This window comes from Cavia porcellus, unplaced genomic scaffold (assembly GCF_034190915.1).
Source record: "Cavia porcellus strain 051 isolate PalLab524CR breed Dunkin Hartley unplaced genomic scaffold, mCavPor4.1 scaffold_17, whole genome shotgun sequence".
NCBI classification, from domain to species: domain Eukaryota; kingdom Metazoa; phylum Chordata; class Mammalia; order Rodentia; family Caviidae; genus Cavia; species Cavia porcellus.
In genome coordinates, this window is record NW_026947500.1 from 4,310,362 (window position 1) to 4,322,583 (window position 12,222).

Here is a 12,222-nt window from a genome sequence, read left to right on the forward strand (position 1 = left end):
TCAGACACAGCATTCACAATGTTTAGAGAGACAAGCACAGCAGTAAGCCTAATCCTCCATGGTGCTGCTGTATCACCATCACTGGGGAGAAGTAGTGACACAGTGCGCTTAGACACACAAGGCTTCCCTTTGTTTAATCGATATCCTGTGTGTTCCCTTTGGTTATGAAGTACAAGATATGAAAGTAACATTAACAATAGAATTTCCACCAGATAAAAGATGGACATCTGCTTAATCACTGGGTTTTAGCAGGGCTTCAGTGCTATGAATTCTGGGTAGGTTCTGGAACTCTGTGGGTGTCATGGACAGGTCATAAACCATTGCCAAGGCTTCAGTTATAACTGACCTCAACCGCAGTGTGTGCTCAGCATTAATTATTCTGGAGGAAGTCCTAGTGAGTATTAGGCTCCTTGGCTTACATACTGCTTTTTGATTATATACATCTCATTCTTTATCATCAGCATCTGACTTTTTAAAGCAGGTTAAGATAGAAACTTACCTGACATCAGCAATTCTCCAGACTTGAGCCATGAAGCACCAAAGAAGAAAGAAACACCTTGAACCCTCACTGTTAGAACAAGCTGAACAGAGATTCAGAGGTAAGTGTTAGCATATTCTGGGAACAGGGCCCCAGGGACTGCCTCCTAAACAGGACAAGAGAGAATCTGTAGATTGTGGTGCAGTAGCAGAGAAGAGAGAAAGCGGGAGAGAAGTGGGTGAAGGGGAGAAGTGTGCGTGTGTGTGTGTGTGTGTGTGTGTGTGTGTGTTCGTGAGAGGAGGTGGTCTGAGACGGATGAGATGACCCAGGACTTTCTCTGGCCTAAGGCCTAGGTTGCCTATATAGACTCCCTCTGGGTTTCTGCTGACTTACAGATGTAGTGTAGACTAATTTTTCATTTAAAAGTGCACTTTCTCTCATCTGACTGCTTCCTAAGAGCACCAGGGAAGTAAATGATGTTATAAATTTTTTAACAAAATTTTTTAAAAGTTTTGGTGAAAAAGAGACTGTGCCTTATAGAAGTGAGCAAACTTTATGGAGAAAGAAGTATAAAGTCAGAAAGAACTTACTTTGTCAACAGCACATTTTTTGTTTCAGACTATGGACATGTTGATGCAGGGCTCCTCTGTTAAATGTTAGAGAAACCAGGATACATAAACACACAAATACACAAGCTCACATGAACACAAACACTATTTAACCATGAACTGTGAATTAAGGTGATGAGACTTGGCAATTTGAGCAAAAATTGGAAATTACACCTTTGTGCTTACCTTGGAGACTGACAACAAAGGACTCCTAGGAAGCAGGACCAAGTTGAGGGGTGGGAGGAGGACAGATTGGAGCCAACCCCAACATCCAGAGAGTGGCTCATTTCTCTGAGAATAGTCTCACTCCGCCAGCATAGTTTGAGGCCTGTAGGTTTTCCTATGGTTCCTTGAAGGGAAAGGTCTGGAGATGAAATCAGCTTTAGCTCACCTTCAGTGAAATGAGCATGTATTCAAAGACGTTTATGAAATATCTAAAACACATATCTGAATTGCTTGTACCTAGACCACAAAGAACAAAACCAAAAAGGCCAGGGAATGTAAATACTACAATCAAACCAAGTCATTCTGTTACAATTTATGAAATCAGATTGTCTTCTCTCAATAACACATCACAAGCTGACTTGATACGAACAGATCAAGCTACAGAAAGTGATACATCATGAGGCTACAGCTTCCATATGAGCGCAGAATATGCTGTCAGCAGGAGAGTTCATAGCCTGAGATGGTAGACAACAAGGTGGTCACTGACAGCATTCAAATAGACCTGGGTTGACCAACATGCCATTCCACAGCTAAAGGAAAGTTCACAGGGAGATGTAGAGTTTTCAGAAGTGACACGTGTCAATTCTACTCATTTTCCCTTGTAGGAAACATAACCATCTGATCACAGTTAACTACAAAGCAGCTCAGTTAAGTATAGTACCAGCTAATAAAGTGATCTGACAGAATCAATATTGTTTTCTACATTTAAAAATTTTGCTAATAGAAAACATACTACTGAACTATTTACATACGTTCACTGAACATGTCAAATACTAGACTCCTACAATTTCCTTCAGCAGAGATAGATACCCATGAACACCAAACGCGAGCCACTTATCTTGGTTTCTTTTGCACAAGATAAGCTGCAGGGGAGAAACAATGAAGTAGCCCTAACTCCAGATCAGAAAGAGAACCTCATATCTTCCTCAAATTGCTTCTCTTCTGAACAGTTTCACTGGTGCATGTATGAAGTAATGCTTAAATAAAATGCAAATGTAAGGTAGGGTCTAGGTGTAGCCCACAGAGGAGCTGAATGTCTCTGCTGATCAGTTGATTCAACGCTGCCCAGAAAGAAACTGGAAAAGATCCTCCACATAGGTTTACACAAGCAACAGTAATAAGCAGAAGTGGGGACAATAAATACCGAAAGAAAAACACAACTGAGAGCTCCAAACTCAGTGGAGTACTGGGTTCTGTTCAGGAAATCATGGGAGAGCTACCGCAGAGATGAGTGACCAGAGACACGCAGGGGTGTTAGGTCAGTCTGAGGCAGGGTCGTGTACAGCAGACTGTCAGGCCCCACATCATAGGATCCTCACAAGAAGTCCCCTGAGATAGCATGCAGGGACACCCAATCCAAGCACACTTCACATCTACATGTTTTCGTAGCCGGTATCCTCAGACCCATTGCTATGCTATACTCACCCGTCTGCAGTCTCTGTCCTTACCTCCCAGTTTCTTCTACTATTCCAGGTGCTTATGGATTCCTTAGGCTGAGTTTTATTCTTACTGTCCAAACAGTGCTAAAGACTGACTCCTACTGGCACTACATTTATGTTCTCTGGATTCTTTTATTTGTTGAATGTAAATTTTGTGTGAAGAGAAGGACAATTTCTCTACCTTGTGCCTGCTTCCTTTTAGTTCATGTTTATGTATGTGGATATCACTCATGTTGCAGATGACCGCTGATGGCTTTATCTCATTATTGCATATTCCTTTGCATGAATAAAAATAATTGAATAACTGATTACACTGTGTGGAACATTAGGATTGTTTTCTTCATGGACAGAGTAAGGTGACGTTTTGGATATTCTGTTGCCTATATTTTGCTGTACTAACATAGTTTTGCTTGGTAAAATTAGTAGATACTATGTTTCTCTAACTAAATAGAGTGCAATGTTTCTTTTTATTTTCTATTTCCTTATTAGCCACTTCATCTTATGCACTCTACTTTGTATCCTTATGTTTTAGACCTTAATGTAATTCCATATGTTTCTTTTTTTAAAAAAAAAATTTCATTAGTACTTGTCTATAATGCACACTGAATACATACATGTAGGGCATCAGTATATACATAGGTCACATTTGAATTCTTTCTACGTCCTCTCCCTTCCTCTTTTCCTCCAACCCTAGAACTTCTATTTCCATGCTGTCTACCCTTTTGTTTTGTTTCTTTCATTGCGTTCCCTAAATCCTAGACTTGAATCAGGGAGCAAGAGAGAATTCAAGGAACTCAGAGGATTGCTCCGGAGTCCCTTCCCAGCCAGTGCAGCCTGTGAGGAGGGAGGCATGGGCAATGCACAGGTGACCTGCGCCCCACTGAGCTGCTTGTCCGAAGCCTCCGGCCCGTCTCTCCTCACACACAGCAGACAGCCTCAGGGCCAAGGGACTCTGACTACACGGGGAAGGGACACACAGGAAAAATGCCTTCAAGAATAGAATAAAGCCCTTCAGCACAGGTTTCCCTGGGAGCACAGGTTTCCGTGGGAGCACAGGTGCGTGAGAGGCGGTGCACCCTGCAGAGAGGTGTAGGGAAAATGCTCAGCACCTCCCCATCAGACCAGCATAAAATCAACCTCACACATGCACATGTCACACTGCTTTCTGGGCCCGTTGCTTCTTTCCTGTTTCGTTCATTTTATGTCCCATTCATTAACAGCACTGCATAGGCACAACCTTACCCCCCTCATCCCTGCAAACAGCCATCCTCAGTCCACCACTTTACATCTGGGTCCCATGAAGCCCCTACCATTTTTAATGTATAATCTGTTTTAACTCTATGCACTACATAAGATCAGTAACACTCAGAAGCCCTTTAAAATGAGTATTTACTTGTCAAATCATCACTTCTTCTAACATGCTTTCAGTCATAAACATTTTCTCTAGCACATAGGGCTCCTTGTGGCACACACCACTTTCTGTCACATCATCTCACAAACAATCACCTAAGGGGTCACAGGCACGGTTATTCCACATACTACATTTCAACACACATAGACCTGCATTATCATTCACGCTTTCAATACCAGAGAATGCTCCAGCTATGTACCCGAAAATATACAGGAATGGAGGTGAGGCAGGTTTGAGTTGGAGTGCAGGTTTGCATGGATGGAGGTGGAGATGATAATGATAGAGCTAGGTACACAGAGACAGAGACAGAGATAGAAATAATCTGTCTTCAGGAGACACACCACAGCTTTCCTCATAGCAAAGCCAAGTACACACATCCCGTATCATTCCACAAAAGCACTCTCAAAGATATTCTGCTGGGGCAGCTGCTTTAGGGGATTCAGAAGACTTGGAGCCACCCCAAAACAGGGTAAGAGTAGCAACCATCAGCGTTCCTAAGCTGCTGCTTCAGAAACTCAGCCTCCCTTATGTAAGGGACACCTTGGGCCTAGTGAGGGTGACCTAGCCAGTGAAATCCAAGAGGAAGGGGGAGGGGCTGAGAGGCCCTCGGGGCCTTGAGATCAGGAGCCAGGGTGCAGAACCCAAAGCTCCGAAGAGCTGGTGGACAGGAAGGTGGCTTCAGGTGCGTGGGCTGCTGACAGCTCCTCCCACTGTGGAGTGGCTGCAGGAGCACGTGGAGCACGTGGGCGAGGAGGCTGTCGCCTGCGTAATGTTCACCTGGCACTTGCCAATCTTAGGCTAAAGGGGGCCGGATAGTGAGACAAATGGAACACCTTGCGGCCCTCCCAGGGCACTTCTGGTTTCTCTCCCTTCTGTCTGTTTTGGCTTGAACACAGCTCATCCCTCCCCACGCAGCCCAGAGCTGCCCTGGCTCCACCTCATTACCGCCTGCATTCCGCGTCCACAGCGCGCGTGACGCCAAAATGTGGAAGCAAACGGAGCTTCAGTAGCACAGATGGCAGTGCCCCACCTTCCCGGCACTCGTCCCCCACCTTTCCCTCAAAATGTGCTTTGGAAGGACTTCGACATATTCTCTCCTGCTTTTTTTTTTTTAGAGCAGTGAAGGCAGCCTTTCCCCGTGTTACCCCCAATAAACTTATGAGCACTTATTTGGCTTGAACTAAAATTGATTGAGGAAAAGATATAAGGCTTTATTCTGGGCTTCTTGATATGGAAATATTTGAAGCTAGAGTATATGAAGTTTTATCCAAATATTTCAAGGAAAAAGACAGACACTATGTAACTACTATTAAGTCGGGTTATATGGTGGTGAAGTACTAGGTTGCTGAAACAGTCATGCTTTGACCTCTATTGTTCTATTGTTATGTCCTGTTTTATCTCAATCTCCCCCTTATTCTTTTAAAAAAAATTATTTGGTCATTTCTTATGTTTGTCTTAATTAAAGAAAAAATTTTAAAAATTAGGATATATAAATAGTAACTCTTTTTGATTTCCTATTGACTTGTTTTGAAGTCCTATAGTGCTCCCACGATCTTGTTTTGACTGATTAGACTCTGTTCCATTCTGTATGATAGTATCAAGTTTGAGGGTATAGGCAACTACTTTGAAGGCAATAAGATTCACTAAGATGCCCATTCTGGTTTGACTATTGTCTCCTTTAGAAGTCCTGTAATGTTTACAATGCCTAAGTTTTATTGGTCTTGTTCTCTACTGTTTTGTCCAACTTTATAATATCTAATGAGATAGACAATTCTTTTTAAGGAAACAAGAGACAACGTTGATAACCATTGTTGATAACCTTGTACTCTGTTCTACACCGTGTGCTGTGTCTATCCTTGGTTTTGACTGACAGCTTTGTTTTGCCATATTTGACTGTATTCTCTCCCCCCCCCAAAGTAATAAGCACTAAGGAGTAATAAAACCCAAAATGTGTAAAAAAAAAAAAAATGACTGAAACCAAAAAGTAACTCAAACCCAGTCTTTGGCTTCTCTAAGGTGGTGAACACGGAGGTTCACAAATATATGGAGTCATACTAAGAAGGGAGGTAGAAGATGTATGTAGAGGGGTCCCTGAAATCAGTGTGCACTTTAACCCTAATAACTTTAAAATCGTTAGTCTTACTAATTTCTGGGTACCGTCATTTGTACATTTATATGTCAAGTAACTTGTTTAACTGGGAGCATCTTCGAATATGACCTTTAATTTACGTTTATTCTTATCTCCCATTGAAGAACAAAAATGAAAAACTGAAAATCTGGAAGGTATTATTGACAATTCCAAACTCATGTGGTGTGCTCAAGCATATTGTGAATATTTAAATTTTCAAAAGTACTATAGTGAAAGACCCATTGCTGTTAATTCTCTCAAATTACTCCTCCTGGTTTCTAAGCCACCTTCTGAGGCATTTGTGGAGCCCCTTGGTGAGCATCTTTAGCTCTGCTCTCTTGGCTCTCTTGATGTGCTGAATCAATTCAAAATGTGCCAGTGCAGTAAAGAAGATGCATTTTACCTTTTGAATTGATTCAGGACAGCCAGTTAGGCAGGATGGTACAACTAAAGATGCTCAGGAGGAGGGCTTCCAACAATGTCTCAGAAATGGCAAGAATTGTGGCCTAGGTGCCTTAGAAGCCTGGGGCATTGTTTTGAGTGGTTAACAGCAGTTTTTTGGCATGATAATTGTCTTAAATGTAAAATTCACATTATTCTTCAATCACACCTCATATATAGGGAAAGAAAAAATGCGCAAATAATTATAACCACCTGCAAAAATGGTATCTTCTATCGTAAGTTTATCATTATTAAGCCTGAAACTGCAAGAAGGCATTTGAGAATCCCTACTTATGTGCATGTTTAAATATCTTTCAACAAATTCATTTATTGCTTATTCTGTCCTTTCTATTTGAGTGAGATGTGCTTGTGCACATACATACAGGAGCCAAAGAATGGCCGCAGTTACTTGGTCTTCCTGGTACTTTCTGTTTTCTTCATGGGAAAGAGTCTCCGCTATCCCACCCACATGTGTGTAAAAGCAAAGAAGCCAAATAAGGCCCATACTTCACTGTTTGACTCGGTGACTGATCTTCTATGCCTGTTGGACAATTGGTAGTGATAGGTTGCACGTTTTAAACAGAAGAGAGAGAGAGAGGTTGGCTTTTAGCTTTGAACAATCTGGTGTGTGAAACTCTAAATAAGATCTACAGTCCTCAAAAGCTGGCCCTTCTTTGTTATTCTTTAAAGTATTTGTTTCAGTGGTCACTTTCATTCACTGAGCATCTCTAAAATCTTCAATGAAATTTTTCTTCTGCCTCTTATATCTTCAGTTACTGTTTGTCACCTATTGTATCTTACTTGAATCCAATCAGCTTTAGCAAGATATGTTCTTCTACTTCAACAAATTGAAATGAAAAATTCCATGAAGGAGTGCCAAATTATAAGCCTCAAACTTTATAATGAAGCAATAAGGGATGTATTCAACCTCAGAACAGATGATACTTTCCTCATCGATTAGGGTGAGGCAAGAATAATTTTGGAGGCAAAAAACAAAACAAGCAAAGGAAAACAAACAAACAAAAGCCCCACCATTCGTAAATACCATGAACCTGTGAGCTTAAATCCCTTTCTGCTATTTACCAACTAGTTGTCCTTCTGAATTAGCTGTCCTGCCTTGGAAATGCAGAGTATAATACTTAAAATGATCATGCCAGTGAAGGTGACAAGGCATAGGTAAAAGCCTGCACAGAGCTGAGATAAAAAAAAAAAAAAAAAAAAAAAAAGAGCCCTGAGCCTCAAGATGCTTGTCCTGGCAGCCAGTGGGGAACTGGTGTCACTGGCTGCTGTCTCACTCCCAGCCCTCAGCGTGCTGAGGGTGGCCCTGGATAACCAACCCCAGCATTTCCTGGCTACCTCTGTGGCTGCCTGAGTGGGTTTTCAGCCCGATTGCTGACAGCTGCTGTGCCCTTCACTTTACCATCCTTCTGGATCACTGTTGCTACCTTTCTGGGGAGCGGTGAAAGACCCTCGCCTCATGAGGCAAAGACTGAGGAGAGCCCAGAGCATACTGCTGACACCCCCTAATCCCTGATACCTAATAGGCCTTGCTTGCCTCTTCCTTCCCACCAGGAGATTCCTGAGAGCAGGGACAGTCACCACTATGGCCCTGTTATTTCTTCTGAAATGGTAGGGCTGTCAATCGAACAGCTGTTTCTCCTGAAGTTTTACCTTTCCTACATTCCCCAAGACCATCTCATCAAATCCATTCCACTTTTATTTTAGGTGGGCTTTAAAGTTCAGCCTGCTAGTTATCCAAATGTGCCCTCTTATTACTAAATAAAACTAATATATTTGTAGTGGATTCAGTGATGTCTCCTCAAAAGAGATGCCAAAGTCCTAAATCTTGATACTTGCAGGTGTGTCATGAACTGAAGGAAGATGAGTCAAGCTGGATTAGGATGGGTCCAAAATACAATGACTGATGGTTTTCATAATAGAGAAGGATGACGTGAACACGGAGACATAAATGCGTACAGGGATTAAGGCAATATTTCAATGAAGGCACAGATTGGAGTGAAGCCCTTACAGGCCAAAGAGTCCCAGGGACTGCCAGCTACCACAAGAAGTTGAAATAGACAAAGTTTCTGCAGAAGGAATAAAACCCTGCTGACAGTTTGATTCCAGACATCTAGACATTAGCACTGTAGAAGAACAAATTTCTGTTTTTTTAAGCCACCCAGTTTGTGGTAATTGTCATGACAGTCTTGGAAAATTAATACATATACAAATGGCACTTTTTTCGATCTCCAGGATTTGTACCCATTTTCCCTGGAAAAAGCTTTACATCAAGAACAAAAATTTCCAGGAAACAGAACAGTCTCAAATGTATGAAAATTAGTAGTGATAGGAGTGACTAGTGGGGAAGAGGAGAAACAAAAGAAGGCATCCAAAGAGTTAGCAGTCAAAGAGAAACCTCCCAGGCAACTGTAGGCATCCGCAGGGTAAGAGTTGCAGGATTGGCCAGACTCAGCTTCCAGCTGTGTAAAACTAGGTGGGGTTGACATTCACAGCTGCTTGCAGAAGACAAGTGTTGCGAAGTTAGCCAGTTCAAAACAATCATAAAAGTTGCACAAGGTCAGACTACAGGTCAGGACTGGAAATACCCTTGTCACGTCAGGTTCCTGCTAGGTATCTGAGCATTCCTTGCAGCCTGTCTCAAGGGGGTTCTGGTTTACTCTCACTTGCAAAGGTCTACTTTGGCAGGCTGTTGGCTGTTCTACACACATTTTTCCTGGGAAGTTGTGCTTCAAGTAAATTAATGGTGTCAGTCAGTAACCAACCTTCAATCGGCCACCAGTGCATCACCTTCCTTGTGTAGTACCTCTGGGCAGTTGAGTTATTCTCTCTTCCCTCTCTCTTATATCCTAAGGTTGGATTCCAAACTCAGCAATAGGGAAGGCGAATGAAGCAGCTTGTGTGATAGGGTCACTGGCCACTCACCGGGAAGCTCAGAGGACTAGTATATTCTACTGCAAACAGCTATGGTTCCCTCCTTCTATCTCAGATTAGGGGTGAAAACTGTGGACCACACACAGTTTAAAGCAAACTTTTAACCTGTACATGGCTAATTTTTTAAGCACACCAGGCCAGCAGATAAATCTAAAATATTATTCAGGAATCATTTTTAAGGTTCCTCTCTGTGCAGGACTTTGAACTAAGCCCGTGGGATTAAGTCAGAGAACTAATTTTTTAAAATTTCATTTTGAAAGTAGTAAAAATGCAACAGCACAGGACAGAACAAAGCCAATCAAGACAATGCAGTGAAATTGGTACAAGATTTCACAGTAGTATACTGGGATAGTAGTAATAGGTACTATGGTATATCTCTTTAACTTCACAATAGTTGTCCAGTCAATTGGGTATAGCAAAATCAAACCAAAAATAGAACATTATAAAACCAATTGAGAATACTGAATAGAGCAAAAGAAACAAAACGGTAAAAACAACCTTTGCCTTCAAACAGAAGATAGCAGGAAATCCCCCATATTTGCTATACTGCATATGGTCATCCTCCCAAGAGTTGCTGGAGAGCGGGGGAAGGGTGCTTGATTTTCAGCCCTCCTGGCAGTAGGCTTACAGGTAATGGTTCTCCTCCTGGCCCTCGCCAGGGCACTTACCAAGAGGGCGGGTGAATAAGCTGCCTGAGTCCCACCATGGCCGGATCTCGGGAGTTCTCCAGCGAACTCATTTGTTTGATGTATGTAATGATGTGGAAGAAGGAATCATGTGATTTTTTCAATGCAAAGGTCAATCAAGGGCAGAAAAAGACCAATGGGTGGAAGACAATCTCACTCAGACAGACTCAGGTGGTTTTTGAAGGCCCATTCTGTACCAGCTGCTGTGGAACCAAAGCCATAAGAAGTGTAAGGGCTCTCCCTCGGGGAGATCACAGTCCAAACATGTTCATTAAGTGCGTCTGATACCTGTCAACTTCTTTCCACCTTTTTTCTCCACCCACTTCCTTGCCCTTGATCTCTACATTTTTTTTTAACAATTTCTTTAAAAAATATGAGATAAAGTTTTCCTGTTACCCAAGCTGGTCTGGAACTTCTTAGTTTAATTGATCCTCCTATCTCAGTCTCCCCCATAACTGGGACTATGGCGAGGGCACACAGAAACTCTCTCTCTTTGTCTCTCTCTCTTTCATAATTATCATTTCTCTTTGAACCAATCTTGCTCATTTCTTTGTTCATTGTTTTATTCCACAACTGGAATGTGAGCTCCATAAGAACTTGATCTGCACCATCACAACCCTTTGAATGGTACCTGGAAGCTCATTGTTGCTCTATGAATGTTTGCTGACTGAACGATATATAGTCCAACAGGAGTGGAAGAAGCAGATAACTAAAGGATGAAGGGCATGGGCTCTGGGTCCAGACCACATGAATTCACACATGAGCTCCTCAACCTACTCAGTCTGACTTTGATGTAGACAGTCTACCTTTTCCAGTTTCTTCAAGTATGAAGTAGGGATTCTAAAACTGCCATCGTTTCAAGGATTGATAAGTTAATACATGTAAAAGGACCTAAAATTTCCTTGAAGAACCAGATACTAAATATTTGAGGATTTGCAGGTTATAAAATACCTTACAATGACTCAGTTCTACCTCAGTAGCACAAAAAACAGCCACGGAGGTTACAACATTAAGAATTATAGCATAGCATATAACACATTAAAGAATTTAAACACAAAATAATAATCCATTAAACAGGGAAATAGAAGTTTTTCTTGTCTGTTAGATCACACAGATTCACTTTGTATCTTTTATCTTTGATCCACAATGTAGTCACCTGTTTAATAAAGATAATAACGACTGTCCTATCTTGTGGACTGTTTGACAATCACACAAGGCAAAAGACATGAGAAACATAAATGTATGTGTACAACGTAATGCAGGATACTCCTCTAATAGGATTCTGTGGTGCTGTTTGGACTCAAGTTTACCACACAGGAGGTCACTTGACATTATTTTTCTCATTTAACAGATAAGGAAGTCAGAGATATTAAATGACTCATCTGGGGTCACATCACTGATAAATTGAAGACCTCAGTTTGAACCCTGTCTTTATTCTAGTACAAGTTTCTTGAGAGCACAGATCCCCACATACTGAACATAAACCTTACACTTCAGAGTTTCCAGGAATTTTTTCTTTCCCTTTCTTACATAAAAGTGTTTTGTTTCCCTGGGCACAGCCCACACCAAAATGTGTCCTAATACTGATGCAGTTGTTTCCTGTCTTTGTAGTTATCAAGAAATAGTTTTAAACTCCGCCTGTACATTGTCTTGTCAGGTCAAAGGGAAGAACATAGGCGTGGGAGAAGCTCTTTGATTAGCTTCCATGCCAAAAAAAAAAAAAAATTGGAAGTTTCACGACTAATTCTCTCCCTAATCCCTGCCCTCATCCCAACATACCATTTTCAAGAAGCACAAATACAAATTTTAGTCAATTGTACGTGGGTTGAATTACATATGATGTGTTACTGTCAT

At 41.6% G+C, this 12,222-nt stretch overlaps 1 long non-coding RNA gene across 1 annotated transcript in view; it reads left to right on the top strand.

The window, feature by feature from the left end:
- The first annotated feature begins 301 nt into the window (after positions 1–301).
- The window catches only part of LOC134471166 (uncharacterized), a 41,132-nt gene continuing 29,211 nt past the window's right edge, over positions 302–12,222 (top strand). The window contains exons 1-2 of the long non-coding RNA XR_010040475.1: positions 302–394; positions 482–599. This is a non-coding gene — a long non-coding RNA (uncharacterized LOC134471166). The remainder of the gene's footprint in view (positions 395–481; positions 600–12,222) is intronic.